The 18,180-nt window shown below is 43.0% G+C and overlaps 1 pseudogene across 1 annotated transcript in view; it reads right to left on the minus strand.

The window, feature by feature from the left end:
• LOC145789350 (ABC transporter C family member 1-like) overlaps positions 1 to 16,719 on the minus strand; it is a 132,600-nt pseudogene extending 115,881 nt beyond the window's left edge. Inside the window, exons 1-2 of the transcript XR_014337009.1 lie at positions 16,183 to 16,719; positions 13,842 to 14,005 (exon numbers count right to left, since the gene is read on the minus strand). The product of XR_014337009.1 is annotated as an ABC transporter C family member 1-like (transcript). The remainder of the gene's footprint in view (positions 1 to 13,841; positions 14,006 to 16,182) is intronic.
• Positions 16,720 to 18,180: the final 1,461 nt, after the last annotated feature.

Raw genomic sequence — 18,180 nt, forward strand, 5'->3', positions numbered from 1 at the left:
ACATCGAACATATCAGGAGGGACCAACTTGAGTTATGAAAACTTAACGAATAAGCACGGCACTTTTCGAGCTTAAGTGTGAAAAAAATGCATTTTTTGATTTAGTTCTCAAACCGAGTGTCCTGTGCGAGTTTCGTAAGTCTCCGAAAATTACCTTGGACCCTCCCGAGGTGTTTGGGGCATTTCCCGGTTCTTCTCGTGACTGTTGCACGGTTTAGTGGTCCTATTTCCAAGCTTAAGTGTGGAAAAAGTGTCTCTTTCCAACTTAGTTTTCAAACCAGGACTCCCGTGCTAGTTCCGTAAGTTTTCACAACTCGCATTGGTCACTTCCGAGGTGTTTGAGGGGTTCGCGACCCTTCTTGCGACTGTTACATGATTTCGGACCCCCGATGGCCTACTTTTAAGCTTAAGTGTTAGAAAACTGTTTCACAACTCAAGTTTGAAAACTATGTCGGAAAATGCACTTTTCTAACACTTAAGCTTGGAAGTAGGCCATCGGGGGGCCAAAATCTTGTAACAATCGAGAGAAGGGCCGGGAACATATCAAACACCTCGGGAGTGACCAACGCAAGTCGCGAAAACTTACGGAACTAGCACGGGACTCTCGGTTTGAAAACTAACTTGGAAAGAGACACTTTTTCCACACTTAAGCTTGGAAATAGGACCACCGGGGGTGCCAAAACCGTGCAACAGTCACGAGAAGGACCAAGACATGCCCCAAACAACTCGGGAGGGTCCAAGGTAAGTTGCGTAGACTTACGGAACTTGTACGGGACTCTCGGTTTGAGAACTAAATCAAGAAATGCACTTTTTACAAACTTAAGCCCGAAAATAAGCCGTCGGGAGCCAAAATCGTGTAACAGTCACGAGAAGGCCCGCGGAACACGTCAAACACCCCAGGAGGGACCAATGTAAGTTGTGAAAACTTACGGAACTAGCACAGGACTCCCGGTTTGAAAACTAAGTCCGAAGCGGCACTTTTCTCGCACCTAAGCTTGAAAATAGTTCATCGGGGGCCAAAATCGTGTGACAGTCAAGAGAAGGACCGTGAAACAATACCTCGGGACGGACCAACGCGACTTGTGAAAACTTACAGAACTCGCATGGGAATCCCGGTTTGAAAACTAAGTAAAAAAATGCACTTCCTAAACACTTAAGTTTGAAAATAGGCCATCGGGGCCCCCCCAAAATCCTGTTACAGTACCGTGAAACAATACCTCGGGAGAAACCCGTGGAACAACTCCAATACCTCGGGAGAAACCAATGTAAGTTGGGAAAACTTATAGAACTAGCGCAGGACTTAGGGTTTGAAAACTAGGTCGGAAAAAGTACTATTTTCACACTTAAGTTTGAGAATAGTCCTTGGCGGGCCGAAATCGTGTAACAGTCACGAGAAGGCCTGGGAACACCTCGAACATCTCAGGAGGGACCAATTTGAGTTGTGAAACTTAACGAACAGGCACGAGACTCCCGATTTGAAAACTAGGTCGGAAAATACACTTTTCTAACACTTAAGCTTGGAAGTAGACCATCGGAAAATACACTGCATTTTTTAATTTAGTTCTCAAACCGAGAGTCCTGTGCTAGTTCCGTAAGTCTCCGAAAATTACCTTGGACCCTCTCGAGGTGTTTGGGGCATTTCCCGGTCCTTCTCGTGACTGTTGCACGGTTTTGGCACCCTCGGTGGTCCTATTTCCAAGCTTAAGTGTGGAAAAAGTGTCTCTTTCCAACTTACTTTTCAAACCAGGAGTCCCGCGCTAGTTCCGTAAGTTTTCACAACTCGCGTTGGTCACTCCCGAGGTGTTTGAGGTGTTCCCGGCCCTTCTTGCGACTGTCACATGATTTTGGCCTCCCGATGGCCTACTTCCAAGCTTAAGTGTTAGAAAAGTGCATTTTCCGACCTAGTTTTCAAATTTGAGTTGTGAAAACTTAACGAACAGGCACGAGACTTCCGATTTGAAAACTAGGTCGGAAAATACACTTTTCTAACACTTAAGCTTTGAAGTAGGCCATCGGGGTGCCAAAATTATATAACAGTCGCAAGAAGGGCCCGGGAACACCTTAAACACCTCGGGAGTGACCAACGCGAGTTGTGGAAACTTACGGAACTAGCACGGGACTCCCAGTTTGAAAACTAAGCTAGAAAGAGACACTTTTTCCACACTTAAGCTTGGAAATAGGAACACCGGGGGTGGCCAAAACAGGGTAACAGTGACGAGAAGGACCGGGAAATTCCCCAAACACCTCGGGAGGGTCCAAGGTAAGTTGGGGAGACTTACGGAACTAGCACGGGACTCTCGGTTTGAGAACTAAATCAAAAAATTGACTTTTTTCACACTTAAGCTCGAAAATAAGCCGTCGGGGGGCCAAAATCGTGTAACAGTCACGAGAAGGCCCGGGGAACACGTCAAGCACCCCGGGAGGGACCAATGTAAGTTGTGAAAACTTATAGAACTAGCACAGGACTCCCGGTTTGAAAACTAAGTCCGAAGCGGCACTTTTCTCGCACCTAAGCTTGAAAATAGTTCATCGGGGGGCCAAAATCGTGTGACAGTCAAGAGAAGGTCCGGGGAACACCGTAAACACCTAGGGACGGACCAACGCGACTTGTGAAAACTTACGGAACTCGCATGGGAATCCCGGTTTGAAAACTAAGTCAAAAAATGCACTTCCTAAACACTTAAGTTTGAAAATAGGCCATCGGGGCCCCCCCAAAATCCTGTTACAGTACCGTGAAACAATACCTTGGGAGAAACCCGTGGAACAACTCCAATACCTCGGGAGAAACCAATGTAAGTTGGGAAAACTTATAGAACTAGCGCAGGACTTAGGGTTTGAAAACTAGGTCGGAAAAAGTACTATTTTCACACTTAAGTTTGAGAATAGTCCTTGGCGGGCCGAAATCGTGTAACAGTCACGAGAAGGCCTGGGAACACCTCGAACATCTCAGGAGGGACCAATTTGAGTTGTGAAAACTTAACGAACAGGCACGAGACTCCCGATTTGAAAACTAGGTCGGAAAATACACTTTTCTAACACTTAAGCTTGGAAGTAGACCATCGGAAAATACACTGCATTTTTTAATTTAGTTCTCAAACCGAGAGTCCTGTACTAGTTCCGTAAGTCTCCGAAAATTACCTTGGACCCTCCCGAGGTGTTTAGGGCATTTCCCGGTCCTTCACGTGACTGTTGCACGGTTTTGGCACCCCCGGTGGTCCTATTTCCAAGCTTAAGTGTGGAAAAAATGTCTCTTTCCAACTTAGTTTTCAAACCAGGAGTCCCGTGCTAGTTTCGTAAGTTTTCACAACTCGCGTTGGTCACTTCCGAGGTGTTTGAGGTGTTCCCGGCCCTTCTTGCGACTGTCACATGATTTTGGCCTCCCGATGGCCTACTTCCAAGTTTAAGTGTTAGAAAAGTGCATTTTCCGACCTAGTTTTTAAATTTGAGTTGTGAAAACTTAACGAACAGGCACGAGACTTCCGATTTGAAAACTAGGTCGGAAAATACACTTTTCTAACACTTAAGCTTTGAAGTAGGCCATCGGGGTGCCAAAATTATATAACAGTCGCAAGAAGGGCCCGGGAACACCTTAAACACCTCGGGAGTGACCAACGCGAGTTGTGGAAACTTACGGAACTAGCACGGGACTCCCAGTTTGAAAACTAAGCTAGAAAGAGACACTTTTTCCACACTTAAGCTTGGAAATAGGAACACCGGGGGTGGCCAAAACAGGGTAACAGTGACGAGAAGGACCGGGAAATTCCCCAAACACCTCGGGAGGGTCCAAGGTAAGTTGTGGAGACTTACGGAACTAGCACGGGACTCTCGGTTTGAGAACTAAATCAAAAAATTGACTTTTTTCACACTTAAGCTCGAAAATAAGCCGTCGGGGGGCCAAAATCGTGTAACAGTCACGAGAAGGCCCGCGGAACACGTCAAACACCACGGGAGGGACCAATGTAAGTTGTCAAAACTTACAGAACTAGTACGGGACTCCCGGTTTGAAAACTAAGTCCGAAGCGGCACTTTTCTCGCACCTAAGCTTAGTCTATCGGGGGGCCTAAAAATCGTGTGACAGTCAAGGGAAGGTCCGGGGAACACCGCAAACACCTAGGGAGGGATCAACGCGACTTGTGGAAACTCACGGAACTCGCATGAGAATCCTGGTTTGAAAACTAAGTCAAAAAATGCACTTCCTAAACACTTAAGTTTGAAAATAGGCCATCCGGGGCCCCCCAAAATCTTGTAACAGTCCCGAGAAAGCCCGTGGAACACCTCCAACACCTCGGGAGAAACCATTGTAAGTTGGGGAAACTTATGGAACTAGCGCGGGACTCAGGGTTTGAAAACTAGGTCGGAAAAGGTACTATTTTCACACTTAAGTTTGAGAATAGTCCTCGGCGGGCCGAAATCGTGTAACAGTCACGAGAAGGCCTCCTCGAACATCTCAGGAGGGACCAATTTGAGTTGTGAAAACTTAACGAATAGGCACGAGACTCCCGATTTGAAAACTAGGTCAGAAAATACACTTTCCTAGCACATAAGCTTGGGAGGTAGGCCATCGGGGTGCCAAAATCATGTAACAGTCGCAAGAAGGGCCGGGAACACCTTAAACACCTCGGGAGTGACCAACGCGAGTTATGAAAACTTACGGAACTAGCACGGGACTCCCGGTTTGAAAACTAAGTTAGAAAGAGACACTTTTTTCACACTTAAGCTTGGAAATAGGAACACCGGGGTGGCCAAAACCGTGTAACAGTGACGAGAAGGACCGAAAAATGCCCCAAACACCTCGGAGGGTCCAAGGTAAGTTGCGGAGACTTACGGAACTAGCACGGGACTCTCGGTTTGAGAACTAAATCAATAAATGCACTTTTTTCACACTTAAGCTCGAAAATAATCCGTCGGGGGCCAAAATCGTGTAACAGTCACGAGAAGGCCCGGGGAACACGTCAAGCATCCCGGGAGGGACCAATGTAAGTTGTGAAAACTTATAGAACTAGCACGGGCTCCCAGTTTGAAAACTAAGTCCAAAACGGTACTTTTTTCAAACCTAAGCATGAAAATAGTCCATCGGGGGGCCAAAATTGTCTGACAGTCAAAAGAAGGTCCGGGAAACACTGCTTTTAAACACCTAGGGAGGGACCAACGCGAGTTGTGAAAACTTACGGAACTCGCATGGGACTCCCGGTTTGAAAACTAAGTAAGAAAATGCACTTCCTAAACACATAAGTATGAAAATATGCCATCAGGGGCCCCCAAAATCCTGTAACAGTCCCAAGAAAGCCCGTGGGAACACCTCCAACACCTCGAGAGAAACCAATTTAAGTTGTAAAAACTTACGGAACTAGCGCGGGACTTCCGGTTTGAAAACGAGGTGGGAAAAGGTACTATTTTCACACTTAAGCTTGAGAATAGTTCTCGGCGGGCCGAAATCGTGTAACAATCACGAGAAGGCCCAGGGAATACCTCGAACATCTCAGGAGGGACTAATTTCAGTTGTAAAATTTAATGAAAAGGCACGGGACTCCCGATTTGAAAACTAGGTCAGAAAAGGAGACTTACGGAACTAGCACGGGACTCTCGGTTTGAGAACAAAATCAAAAAATGCACTTTTTTCACACTTAAGCTTGAAAATAAGCCGTCGGAGGCCAAAATCATGTAATCGTCACGAGAAGGCCCAGGGAACACGTCGAACACCAAGGGAGGGACCGATGTAAGTTGTGAAAACTTACGAAACTAGCACGGGACTCCCGGTTTGAAAACTAAGTTAGAAAGAGATACTTTTTCCACACTTAAGCTTGGAAATAGGAACACCGGGGTGGCCAAAACCGTGTAACAGTGACGAGAAGGATCGGGAAATGCCCCAAACACCTCGGGAGGGTCCAAGGTAAGTTGCGGAGACTTACGGAACTAGCGCGGGACTCTCGGTTTGAGAACTAAATCAAAAAATGCACTTTTTTCACACTTAAGCTCGAAAATAAGCCGTCGAGGGCCAAAATCGTGTAATAGTCACGAGAAGGCCCGGGAAACACGTCAAACACACCGGGAGGGACCAATGTAAGTTGTGAAAACTTACGGAACTAGCACCGGACTCCCGGTTTGAAAACTAAGTCCGAAAAGGCACTTTTCTCGCGCCTATGCTTAAAAATAGTCCATCGGGGGGGCCCAAAATCGCGTGACAGTCAAGAGAAGGTCTAGGGAACACTGCTTTAAACACCTAGGGAGGGAGTTGTGGAAGCTTACGGAACTCGCATGGGACTCTCGGTTTGAAAACTAAGTAAAAAAATGCACTTCCAAAACATTTAACTTTGAAAATAGGCCATCGGGGGTGCCCTAAAATCCAGTAACAGTCCCGAGAAGGCCCGTGGAACACCTCTAACACCTCGGGAGAAACCAATGTAAGTTGTGGAACACTGCTTTAAACACCTAGGGAGGGAGTTGTGGAAGCTTACGGAACTCGCATGGGACTCTCGGTTTGAAAACTAAGTAAAAAAATGCACTTCCAAAACATTTAACTTTGAAAATAGGCCATCGGGGGTGCCCTAAAATCCAGTAACAGTCCCGAGAAGGCCCGTGGAACACCTCTAACACCTCGGGAGAAACCAATGTAAGTTGTGGAAAATTAAGGAACTAGCGCGGGACTTCCAGTTTGAAAACGAGGTTGGAAAAGGTACTATTTTCACACTTAAGCTTGAGAATAGTTCTTAGCGGGCCGAAATCATGTAACAGTTACGAGAAGGCCAGGGGAACACCTCAAACTTCTCAGGAGGGACCAATTTGCGTTGTGAAAACTTAACGAACAAGCACGCGACTCCCGATTTGAAAATTAGGTCGGAAAATACACTTTTCTAACGCTTAAGCTTGGAAGTAGGCCATCGGGGGGCCAAAATCATGTAACAGTCTCAAAAAGGGCCGGGAACACCTAAACACCTCGGGAGTGACCAACGCGAGTTGTGAAAACTTACGGAACTAGAACGGGACTCCTGGTTTGAAAACTAAGTTGGAAAGAGACACTTTCCACACTTAAGCTTGGAAATAGGACAACCGGGGGTGCCAAAACCGTGTAACAGTCACGAGAAGTACCGGGAAATGCCCCAAACACCTTGGAAGAGTCCAAGGTAAGTTGTGAAAACTTACGGAATTAGCACGGGACTCCCAGATTGAAAACTATGTCCGAAACGGCACTTTTCTGCACTTAAGCGTGAAAATAGTCCATCGGGGGGCCAAAATCATGTGACAGTCAAGAGACGGTCTGGGGAACACCGCAAACTCGCATGGGACACCCGATTTGAAAACTAAGTCAAAAAATGCACTTCCTAAACACTTAAGTTTGAAAATAGGCCATCGGGGGCCCCCCAAAATCTTGTAACAGTCAGGAGAAGGCCCGTGGAACACCTCCAATAGCTCGGGAGAAACCAATGTAAGTTGTGGAAACTTACGGAATTAGCGCGGGACTTCGGGTTTGAAAACTAGGTTGGAAAAGGTACTATTTTCACACTTAGGTTTTAGAATAATCCTCAACGGGCCGAAATCGTGTAACAGTCACGAGAAGGCACACCTCGAACATATCAGGAGAGACCAATTTGAGTTATGAAAACTTAACGAATAGGCACGGGACTATTCGAGCTTAAGTGTGAAAAAAGTGCATTTTTTGATTTAGTTCTCAAACCGAGAGTCCTGTGCTAGTTTCGTAAGTCTCCGAAAATTACCTTGGACCCTCTCGAGGTGTTTGGGGCATTTCCCGGTCCTTCTCGTGACTGTTGCACGGTTTTGGCACCCCCGGTGGTCCTATTTCCAAGCTTAAGTGTGGAAAAAGTGTCTCTTTCCAACTTACTTTTCAAACCAGGAGTCCCGCGCTAGTTCCGTAAGTTTTCACAACTCGCGTTGGTCACTCCCGAGGTGTTTGAGGTGTTCCCGGCCCTTCTTGCGACTGTCACATGATTTTGGCCTCCCGATGGCCTACTTCCAAGCTTAAGTGTTAGAAAAGTGCATTTTCCGACCTAGTTTTCAAATTTGAGTTGTGAAAACTTAACGAACAGGCACGAGACTCCCGATTTGAAAACTAGGTCGGAAAATACACTTTTCTAACACTTAAGCTTGGAAGTAGGCCATCGGGGTGCCAAAATCATGTAACAGTCGCAAGAAGGGCCAAGAACACCTTAAACACCTCGGGAGTGAGCAACGCGAGTTGTGAAAACTTACGGAACTAGCACGGGACTCCCGGTTTGAAAACTAAGTTGGAAAGAGACACTTTTTTCACACTTACGCTTGGAAATAGTACCACCAGGGCGGGCCAAAACTGTGTAACAGTCACGAGAAGGACCGAGAAATGCCCCAAACACCTCGGGAGGGTCCAAGGTAAGTTGCGGAGACTTACAGAACTAGCACGAGACTCTCGGTTTGAGAACTAAATCAAAAAATGCACTTTTTTCACACTTAAGCTCGAAAATAAGCCGTCGGGGGCCAAAATCGTGTAACAGTCACGAGAAGGCCCGGGGAACACGTCAAGCACCCCGGGAGGGACCAATGTAAGTTGTGAAAACTTATAGAACTAGCACGGGGCTCCCAGTTTGAAAACTAAGTCCGAAGCGGTACTTTTCTGAAACCTAAGCATGAAAATAGTCCATCGGGGGCCAAAATCGTGTGACAGTCAAGAGAAGGTCCGGGGAACACTGCTTTAAACACCTAGGGAGGGACCAACGCGAGTTGTGGAAACTTACAGAATTTGCATGGGACTCCCGATTTGAAAACTAAGTAAGAAAATGCACTTCCTAAACACTTAAGTTTGAAAATATGCCATCGGGGGCCCCCAAAATCTTGTAACAGTCCCGAGAAGGCCCGTGGAACACCTCCAACAACTCGAGAGAAACCAATTTAAGTTGTAGAAACTTACGGAACTAGCGCGGGACATCCGGTTTGAAAACGAGGTGGGAAAAGGTACTATTTTCACAGTTAAGCTTAAGAATAGTTCTCGGCTGGCCGAAATCGTGTAACAATCACGAGAATGCCTGGGGAACATCTCAAACATCTCAGGAGGGACCAATTTCGGTGGTGAAAACTTAATGAAGAGGCACGGGACTCCCGATTTGAAAACTAGGTCGGAAAATACACTTTTCTAACACTTAAGCTTGGAAGTAGGCCATCAGGGGACCAAAATCATGTAACAGTCGCAAGAAGGGCCGGGAACACCTCACACACCTCGGGAGTGACCAACGTGAGTTGTGAAAACTTACGGAACTAGCACGGGACTCCCGGTTTGAAAACTAAGTTGGAAAGAGACACTTTTTCCACACTTAAGCTTGGAAATAGGACCACCGGGGGTGCCAAAACCGTGTAACAGTCACGATAAGTACCGGGAAATGCCCCAAACACCTTGGGAGGGTCCAAGGTAAGTTTCGGAGACTTACGGAACTAGCACGGGACTCTCGGTTTGAGAACTAAATCAAAAAATGCACTTTTTTCACACTTAAGCTCGAAAATAAGCCGTCGGGGGCAAAAATCGTGTAACAGTCACGAGAAGGCCCGCTGAACACGTCAAACACCCTGGGAGGGACCAATATAAGTTGTGAAAACTTACGGAACAAGCACGGGACTCTCGGTTTGAAAACTAAGTCCGAAGCGGCACTTTTCTCGCACCTAAGCTTGAAAATAGTCCATCGGGAGGCCTAAATCGTGTGACAGTCAAGAGAAGGTCCGGGGAACACCGCAAACACCTAGGGAGGAATCAACGCGACTTGTGGAAACTTACGGAACTCGCATGGGAATCCTGGTTTGAAAACTAAGTCAAAAAATGTACTTCCCAAACACTTAAGTTTGAAAATAGGCCATCGGGGGCCCCCAAAATCCTGTAACAGTCCCGAGAAGGCCCGTGGAACACCTCCAACACCTCGGGAGAAACCGATGTAAGTTGGGGAAACTTATGGAACTAGCGCGGGACTCAGGATTTGAAAACTAGGTCGGAAAAGGTTCTATTTTCACACTTTAGTTTGAGAATAGTCCTCGGCGGGCCGAAATCGTGTAACAGTCACGAGAAGGCCAGGGGAACGCCTCGAACATCTCAGGAGGGACCAATTTGAGTTGTGAAAACTTAACGAACAGGCACGAGACTCCCGATTTGAAAACTAGGTCGAAAAATACACTTTTTTAGCACTTAAGCTTGGAAGTAGGCCATCGGGGTGCCAAAATCATGTAACAGTCGCAAGAAGGGCCGGGAACACCTTAAACACCTCGGGAGTGACCAACGCGAGTTATGAAAACTTACGGAACTAGCACGGGACTCCCGGTTTGAAAACTAAGTTAGAAAGAGACACTTTTTTCACACTTAAGCTTCGAAATAGGAACACCGGCGTGGCCAAAACCGTGTAACAGTCACGAGAATGACCGGGAAATGCCCCAAACACCTCGGGAGGGTCCAAGCTAAGTTGCGGAGACTTACGGAACTAGCACGGGACTCTCGGTTTGAGAACTAAATCAAAAAATGCACTTTTTTCACACTTAAGCTCGAAAATAAGCCGTCGGGGGCCAAAATCGTGTAACAGTCACGAGAAGGCCCGGGGAACACGTCGAACACCCCGGGAGGGACCAATGTAAGTTGTGAAAACTTACAGCGGGGCTCCCGGATTGAAAACTAAGTTCGAAACGGTACTTTTCTCAAACCTAAGCACGAAATAGTCCATCGGGGGCCAAAATCGGGTGACAGTCAAAAGAGAAGGTCCGAGGAACACTGCTTTAAACACCTAGGGAGGGACCAACGCGAGTTGTGGAAACTTACGGAACTCGCATGAGACTCCTGATTTGAAAACTAAGTAAGAAAATGCACTTCCTAAACACTTAAGTTTGGAAATAGGCTATCGGGGGCCCCCAAAATCCTGTAACAGTCCCCAGAAGGCCCGTGGAACACCTTTAACACCTCTAGAGAAACCAATGTAAGTTGTGGAAACTTACCGAACTAGCGCGGGACTTCCGGTTTGAAAACGAGATGGGAAAAGGTACTATTTTCACACTTAAGCTTGAGAATAGGCCTCGGTGGGCCAAAATCGTGTAACAGTCACGAGAAGGCCCAGGGAACACCTTGAACATCTCAAGAGGGACCAATTTGAGTTGTGAAAATTTAGCGAAGAGGCACGGGGCTCCCGATTTGAAAACTATATCGAAAAATACACTTTTCTAACACTTAAGCTTGGAAGTAGGCCATCAGGGGGCGAAAATCATGTAACAGTCGCAAGAAAGGTCGGGAACACCTCAAACTCTTCGGGAGTGACCAACGCGAGTAGTGAAAACTTACGGAACTAGCACGGAACTCCTGGTTTGAAAACTAAGTTGGAAAGAGACACTTTTTTCACACTTACGCTTGGAAATAGTACCACCCGGGGGGTCCAAAACCATGTAACAATCACAAGAAGGATCGGGAAATGCCCCAAACACCTCGGGAGGGTCCAAGGTAAGTTGCGGAGACTTACAGAACTAGCACGAGACTCTCGGTTTGAGAACTAAATCAAAAAATACACTTTTTTCACACTTAAGCTCGAAAATAAGCCGTCAAGGACCAAAATCGTGTAACAGTCACGAGAAGGCCCGGGGAACACGTCGAACACCCCGGGAGGGACCAATGTAAGTTGTGAAAACTTACAGAACTAGCACGGGGCTCCCGGTTTGAAAACTAAGTCCGAAACGGTACTTTTCTCAAACCTAAGCACGAAAATAGTCTATCGGGGGGCCAAAATCGGGTGACAGTCAAGAGAATGTCTAGGGAACACTGCTTTAAACCCCTAGGGAGGGACCAACGCGAGTTGTGGAAACTTACGGAACTCGCATGGGACTCCCGGTTTGAAAACTCAGTAAGAAAATGCATTTCCTAAACACTTAAGTTTGAAAATAGGCCATCGAGAAATCCTAAAATCCTGTAACAGTCCCGAGAAGGCCCGTGGAACACTCCAACACCTCGAGAGAAACCAATGTAAGTTGTGAAAACTTACCGAACTAGCGCGGGACTTCCGGTTTGAAAACGAGGTGGGAAAAGGTACTATTTTCACACTTAAGCTTGAGAATAGGCCTCGACGGGCCGAAATCGTGTAACAATCACGAGAAGGCCCGGGAAACACCTCGAACATCTCAGGAGGGACCAATTTGAGTCGTGAAAACTTAACGAAGAGGCACGGGACTCCCGATTTGAAAACTAGGCCATCAGGGTGGGAAAATTATGTAACAGTCACAAGAAGGGCCGGAAACACCTCAAACACCTCGGGAGTGACCAACGCGAGTTGTGAAACTTACGGAACTAGCACGGGACTCCCGGTTTGAAAACTAAGTTGGAAAGAGACACTTTTTCCACACTTAAGCTTGGAAATAGGACCACCGGGGGGGGCCAAAACCGTGTAACAGTCACGAGAAGGACCGGGAAATGCCCCAAACACCCCAGGAGGGACCAATATAAGTTGTGAAAACTTACGGAACTCGCACGGGACTCCGGGTTGGAAAACCAAGTCCAAAACGGCACTTTTCTCGCACCTTAGCTTGAAAATAGTCCATCGAGAGGCCAAAATCGTGTGACAGTCAAGAGAAGGTCCGGGGAACACCGCTTTAAACACCTAGGGAGGGACCAACGCGAGTTGTGAAAAGTTACGGAACTCGCATGGGACCCCCGGTTTGAAAACTAAGTCAAAAAATGCACTTCCTAAACACTTAAGTTTGAAAATAGGCCATCGGGGTCCCCCCAAAATCCTGTAACAGTACCGAGAAGGCCCATGGAACACCTCGGGAGAAACCAATGTAAGTTGTGGAAACTTACGGAACTAGCGCGGGACTTCCGGTTTGAAAACGAGGTGGAAAAAGGTACTATTTTCAAACTTAAGCTTGAGAATGGGTCTCGGCGTGCCAAAATCATGTAACAGTCACGAGAAGGCCCGGGGAACACCTCGAACATCTCAGGAGGGACTAATTTGAGTTGTGAAAACTTAACGAAGAGGCACGGGACTCCCGATTTGAAAACTAGGTCGGAAAATACACTTTTCTAATACTTAAACTTGGAAGTAGGCCATCAGGGGGCCAAAATCATGTAACAGTCGCAAGAAGGGCCGGGAACACCTCAAACACATTGGGAGTGACCAACGCGAGTTGTGAAAATTACGGAACAAGAACGGGACTCCCAGTTTGAAAACTTAGTTAGAAAGAGACACTTTTTCGACACTTAAGCTTGGAAATAGGACTACCGGGGGCGGGCCAAAACCGTGTAACAGTCACGAGAAGGACCGGAAAATGCCCCAAACACCTCGGAAGGGTCCAAGGATAATCAATATTGCTTACCAACAACAAAATATGTTTACTGGATTTTATAATTCAGAATGGGAAAAGTGGATAATCAAATTAAAGTCACACACGGCTCCATAAAAGACAACTTTGAGGGCAGAACTTAATTTATATGACACAAAATACAACAATTATTTCGTTGTGGTGATAAAAATACCTATACAAGAATAGTAAATATAAGTTGGAAGCTAGAAGCGCACAAGGAAATAGGAATCGCACCAGAACCGTTTGATTTGAGATACATATTGGTACCATAAGATTTGGTTTGATAAGCCAAGTAATATCTTCAACTTTATCCACATGCTTCTACTTGTAAAAGGAATATTTCGGAGACATTAATTATGAATGAATTTATTACCCAATAAGCATAAAATTTTGAATGGACAACTAAACATCAATAATATAAAAAATTTGACCTTTCATGAAAAGAACTAATTTCCAAGAAGTTTGAAAAAGGAAAGAAGATCAAATTACAGTAAGAACTACACAGCAGATTCAAATCCAGCAACCAGAAACAGAGTAGTTGAGAACTACCTGATGATCTCCACATGTTCAACTTCACCACAGTAAGCAAAGAACTCATAAACAACCTTCTCCGTCGCTCTAGGAGATAGGTTTGTTACTTCTGCAGTATAACCACCAGGGTACATTGTTTGAAGGTCCAAACAAGAAAAACTTGCCTAACTGAGTGAATCTATCTGAAGCAAAAAAAAATAAAAATAGAAAATAGAAAGTCAACAACTTATGCATAGAAAGGTATTATAATCATTTAAAATCATCTTTCACAATTCAAAAGATATTATTTCCTGACCAAAAAAGGTCATTATTTGGAAGAAACAAAAGAGATAAAAATATATCAGAAAGAGATAACAATCATCATCTTTGTGCAAGCCTTACACATCTCATGATCCTAAGGTTTCATATCCCCAAGTGGTCCCACTTTAACATTATCCCATTTCAAAGACATTCTGCAATGATCAATTCAAAATAACTGGACATAACTTACAACCATTAGATATATCATGTATCTCCCACCATTCAGCATAATAATTTTTTTCTCAATTATTTTATGTTTCCTTAGCAAAGGTAGAAAATTGGCTCACCAACTACATGACACCAATCTCCCATGTAGTGAACTGGGGTACAACGGCCATGCCCATTCTTGGTGCAATTTATTGATTCTTCTTATAGTTTTTTTTATTTTAGAAATTTGTGTCAGAGTATGTTTGTTACATCATCTGGTTATAGTTTATGTGACAAAAAAAGCTATAAAAAAAATTGTTTATTGGGAAGTTGGGACATGGGTATTTTTAGCTTAATTTTTTTAATAATAACTTTCAACTCGTAAAAAGCTTCACAAAACATGCCCAACACTAAATACTGTTATATTTAGCTCCAATGTGGCACTCAATGCTGTTGCAAATTGCTGCCTAATGCAAAATTTTCATTATAAAAAGTTAACTTATACTTTAAGGGACCAATGGAAGTCAAACAATGCAGCTTCTACTAAAGTGCACCAAATGGAGTAACCCACGATTCATCTTTTCTAAAATGACTATTTTCTCCTTTGGACGAAAACAGAGCCTTTTTTAGATTTTCCCTAGGGATCTTTATACAACTTATAATAATGCCTTAATCAAGTTTGACAAATTGGGTTCCTCCATTAAATTTGTCACAACACAATTATTTTCCAGTAAAAAAATTCCAAATAAAAGCAAACTGAATTTCACAAGTACAAACACTATGATTCCCAAAAGTTATCAAACATGATTTATGAATGCGAATAAATATGAAAATATAATTCATGGTCTGCTGTGTTTGGATCTTGAATTCACGCAGAAATTTGTACAGGAAACAAGAAAAGCAATGGAAAAAGTTTTATATATATATATATATATATTTCCCTCCACAAATTCATCATCCAAACAAAGTTCAGCCAAACATATTTGATTATCAGAAATAGAAAAGGGTATCTAAAATTGATGTTATATTCCAGAAGAAACATATCGATATTTATACATGAACAAGATTGTAACAATAAAAGAGAAAGTAACAAAAGTTGTGTACAGTCCTAAATATATTGGTGCATAAAGAAAGAAATCTGAAAATTCAATATCTGCAGTTTCGAAGAAACGATTTTGGAAGAAAAACATTGAAATAGAAATAGAAATATAAATAGAAACAGTTCTTGATAATGGATTCAGTTTGCAACAAACTGTGTCAATAAGTTTCAATCACCATAGATTTCTAACCCCTGAAAAGCTAATTGAAAACAAGAAAGTGAAAAGGCCCCAATTACAGAAAACAATAACAACCCAACATGCCTGCTTCTTGAATCACTTTAACACCGCAAAGGAGAGACAGAGAGAGAGAGACAGATGCCATATGTGTTGTCAAATATGGCAAGTGAAATAGCAGCTGCCAAGCTTGCCAAATCAGCAAAAATGAACAGCAATTTGGCACCAAATTCAGTTGAATACAAAAGAATTTAAACAGTAGGGAACCCATTTTTCAAAATCAAACCCAATTTTGAGATGAAAACAAATTTCAGAATGAAATTGAGACAAACCCAAATTCAGTTTCTCAAATTTTATTTTATTTTATTTTTTTTAATTCATTTATCACCAAATCTCAGTCAAATACGAAGACAGATATGAAGAAATTCAGATATGAACATTAAGATATGAATGAAATTGAGACAGATATGAAGAAATCGAGACAGATATTGATGAAATTGTGACAGTGACAGATATGAAGATATGAATGAAGATATGGATGAAATTGAGACAGATATGAAGACAGATATGATATGAAAATCAGATGAACAAAAATCAATCACAAAAAATAATTAAGAAAATTTGGAAAAAAAAAATACCATGGAGGGGTTTCGATCACCGATCACCGATTACGATCACCGATCTACATCAACAACCACGATCACCGATCCACATCAGCAACCACGATCACCGATCCACATCAACAACCAAAAGGGGGGTTTCGATCCACATCACACAGTGAGAGACTGAGAAGGAGACCGAGTGTGAGAGAGTGAGAGGGTCAGAGAGGGGTTTCGATGATGGAGGAGAATGGGGTGTGATTTCAGAAAATGGAGACAGAGTGGGAGAGTGAGTGAATGAGAGGGAGACAGACTTAGAGAGTGAGAGAGGTTTCGATCATAGAGGAGAGAAAGGAGAGACCGATCCACATCAACAACCATAGAGGAGAAGGGGGAGTGGTTTCAGATGAGGGAGACAGAGTTAGAGAGTGAGAGAGTGAGAGGGAGACAGACTGAGAGAGAGAGATGTTTCGATCATGGAGGAGAGAAGGGAGAAGGGTTTGAGGAGTGAGAGGTAGAGGGAGAGGATGAGGATAGATCATTCTACATGTATGGAGGCAGACGGTGATGCCTCAGTGTAATAAAGAGCCGTTGGGCTCTGTTTGGTTTGTTGGCTCTGTTTGGTTTGTTGGCGGTGGTGAATATAGCCGTTGTTGGCTAGTAACCAAACCCTACCCTCAAAATTCTAATAAAAATTCTAAAAACTAAACTCTTTTAAAATTGTAATTCGAATAAAAAAAATTCAAAATTCTTTTCCAAATGCAACTAAACACCTAACTCAAAATTTAATTTAAAATTATTTTTAAAACTCATAACTAAATTCTTTTTAAAATTTTATTTAAAGAAAAATTTTAAAAAATATTTTTTTATTTTATGTTTTAAAATCTTGATTTATTTTTAAAATTATTTAAATTTTTTTTTTTAATTTCAAAAAATTTTAGATGGCCATATAAAATTATTTTTCAATAAAATAAAAAAATAAAAAAAATATTTTGATTAAAAAGTTTTTGAATTGAGTTTTGAGTTTTGAGTTATGTGTTTAGTTATGAGTTTTAAAAATAATTTTTGAATTGAGTTTGGAGTTATGTGTTTGTTTATGATTTGAGTGTGCAGTTGTGTTTTGAATTTAAAAAACAGAAGTGATTGGTACCTCGAAATAGAGGCCCCCGAATCCCCCAAATTTAAAAACGACGTCGTTTCGTCGCTTTGATTTTTTTTTTTTTGTTCAATTAGAAAAGAAGAAGAAGAAGAAAGAAAGAAAGAAAGAAGAAGAAGAAGAATAAGAAAGAGGCAGAGGCGGAGGCAACGGCGGCCGAGCGGAAGCAGAGGCGGACGAGCTGCGATGATCGGCTGGGTGATCTGCGACGAGCTACGACGGTCGGCTGGGCGATCGGCAGAATGGAGGGGCCTCTCTCTCTCTCCATTCCCTCTTCCCCTCCTCTTTCTCTTCTCATCTCTTCTCTCCCTCTCTCTCTCTGTTTCGCTCTCTCCTCTCCTCTCTCTTTCTCCCTCTCTCTCTCTTGCCTTTCTCTTCAGATGTAAACGAGAGAAGAAAAAAAAAACGGGGGATTCGGTGAATGATTTTTCGGGGAAAAAATCATTTTTCTTTAAAAAATTTACAAAAATAAAATAAAATATTTAAAATGAAAAATAAATTTTTCTTAAACGTTTTTAAATATTTAAAAGAAATAAATTCGAAAATTTTCAAAATACAACTCAAAATTCAAAAATTTAAAACTCAAAATACAACTTAAAACTCTTTTCAAAACTCAAAATTCTTTTCAAAATTCAAAAATTCAAAAATATTTTCAAAACTCATAATCAAATAAATTTTTATTCCTTTAAAACTGAACTCACAACTCCATACTTAAAATCACAATGCCTTGCACATTCTTTCTCTCTCCCTCTTTCTCTCTCTCTCATACAGAGATGGAATTAGGATTTTATTACTACAGGGGTTAAAAGATAAATAATATTTTTTTACTGTATAGACAAATACACATATAAATACAATATGATATATAAATTATATATATA

The sequence above is a fragment of the Camellia sinensis genome, chromosome 1 (assembly GCF_055761805.1).
Source record: "Camellia sinensis isolate YWXY chromosome 1, ASM5576180v1, whole genome shotgun sequence".
NCBI classification, from domain to species: Eukaryota; Viridiplantae; Streptophyta; class Magnoliopsida; order Ericales; family Theaceae; genus Camellia; species Camellia sinensis.